The sequence below is a fragment of the Palaemon carinicauda genome, chromosome 1 (assembly GCF_036898095.1).
Source record: "Palaemon carinicauda isolate YSFRI2023 chromosome 1, ASM3689809v2, whole genome shotgun sequence".
Lineage (NCBI taxonomy): Eukaryota > Metazoa > Arthropoda > Malacostraca > Decapoda > Palaemonidae > Palaemon > Palaemon carinicauda.
The window spans coordinates 41,709,849-41,712,348 of record NC_090725.1 but is presented as its reverse complement, the minus strand read 5'-3'; positions in this window follow the sequence as shown (position 1 = coordinate 41,712,348).

Here is a 2,500-nt window from a genome sequence, read left to right as displayed (position 1 = left end):
GAATGACTTCATTTGGATTATTATCTCTTAAAGACTCATGAAAAGCAATTGGCCTGCGATTAACTAAATGTACAGTCTCTGCTATAAGAAACTCAAAATCAAGAGAATTCAATACAGTATTTCGAACTGAACCATATATAAGTCTTTTAACTAATTTAACACAACTTTCCACAAGTGATCCCAGTTGGTTACAGCCTTTGTAGTATTGCTCAAATTCTACACCCCTCATTCCATGTTCCTGTAGATATTGCACAGTATCTGGGTCCCTTAAAAAATCAGAAATTAAATTAGTACCTGCAACAATTTGAGATCCCATATCTGAAAAGCACAATTGTGGAGTACCATACTCCCATATATGTAACTGAAGTGCTCTCAAGAATGTGGGTACAGTCATGTCAAAGCATAATTTTAAATTTATAGCTCGAGACCACAAACACGTTATACAAAGCAACCAAATTTTTGTTTTAACCCCTTGGTACTTAATATAATACGGGCCAAGATAGTCCAGGAAAATAGACCTGAAGGGAATATTGGGAGGTTTCAACCTAAAATCTCTGTATGGACTTTGATTCAATTTGACTGCATGTCTGTGAAATCGTCTGCAGTTTATACATTCTTTCAAAATCTTCTTTACAGTTGAAAAGAAATGTGAAACCCAAAAAGTTTTCCGAACTTCGGTCAACAATGAGTACACGCCAGCATGGTTTGTCATTTTATGCATTTCTAGGATTAACTTCTTGGTCAGGACGCTATCCTTTGATAAAAGGATAGGCGAGAACATAAATTTATCTCTGTCCTTACCAATTTCTTTATTGCACTGCAAAGAATGCATGAATATTCTAGCTCTATTTAGTAAAGGTCCACAAAAATTAAAGATATCAAAATTTGATGCAATTGAACTCAAAATCTGCCTTTTAGATGAAGCATTCTTATCCAAAACTAATTTCTGGGTGGACAAAGAATCAGTCTCTGTATTCCGAAGCAATCCAAAAAGTTTGGTCACAGGGGTCGACTTCTCACCAGTTTCTCCATCAATGGAACTCTGCAAAGATTTACAATTTGTCATAAACTGTTGTACTTCAAATCCACAAGGCTCAAAAATCTGCTTCAAATTATCGAACGCCCATTTCAATTTGACAGGGTCATTGAATGAAATCGCGCAATTATCCATATAACATAAATCATATATATTTCTCTTCAAATTCCTAATTTGTAGCGAATCATTCTTTATATCAATCATGAGAATATAATATAAAGCTAAAAGCAGTAAAGCAGGACTAGGTCTAAGACCAAAAGGAAGCCGAACATGTTTGTACACTATCAATGAAAAATCATTCTTGGCAACATTTCGGTACCAATAAAACAAAAGCTTCTGCTGATCAGATTCAGGCAGCACAATTTGCAAGAAGGCTTTTTTCAAGTCAAAGCACAGGACATTGCTATCAAATCTCAATTGCAGTATAGAAGTAGATACTTTCTTATTAAGGCAAGGGCCCGCTAACATTGCCTGATTGTGGCTGACTGTTAAAGGCTTTGAGGGATCATTTTCACAAATATTAGACAGAAAAACATTTCTACATTTGCTACTCTCCTTTTCGAACCTGAATACGGGCATGTGTGGCAAAAAGGAAAAACTAGGGTGCTCCTCCAGGAACTGAGATAAATTATCTACCCTCTCTATTATACCTAGACGCTCTTGTTCTCTGAAAACATCGTCTATCATTCCAAGAGACTTACCATCTTTGTGATATCTCTTAAAATTAGACTTTAGAACCAACTTTGAAAGAGTTTGATTTTTACCGAGAAGATGAGACACTTTCTTGTTCCATAAGATAGGAAGCACTAGTCTCCCATCATCACTGCGTGTAACAGAATTCAAAACATAATTTATCAAATGCACATCATTTTCGACACAAGATTCATTATACAAAGTTTTATCATAATTCAATATCTGACAACACTGTTCAGAGAGAATAGCATCGGTAGCCTTTTTTAGTTCAGATTGAACAAGATCCCCTTTATCATCAAGTACAGCATAATTTACTTCTGCAGAAATACATTCAGTATTAGGGGAATGGCCTTTCTCCGGCTCAATATTAGTCACTGAATCAGCCTCAGAATGATTAAGTAATACGCTTGGATTCCTTGTAGAATTACTGCGGTGAGGAATACTTTGTAAATTTCTCAGGTATTCATTAACATTTCCAGAAAGCATAATACCAAGGGAAGTTTCCAAATATGCAGAGGGAACACCAGAGCCAAACAATTTCGTTATTTCTGGTAAACAATGAATAGAATGAGTTCCAAGTATGAACTTAATATCAGAGATCATATCCACCCCTTTTTCCAAAAATTTATCTGCAAATTTATATCCCTTTTCCATAAATCTTTCAACAATTCGACTCAAACCTGGAAGAATTAGCTTTGTATTGATTTCTGGAAGGCAGATTGCTGCCACACAAAAACTGTTCACATTATTATTTAAATTAACACTAACAAC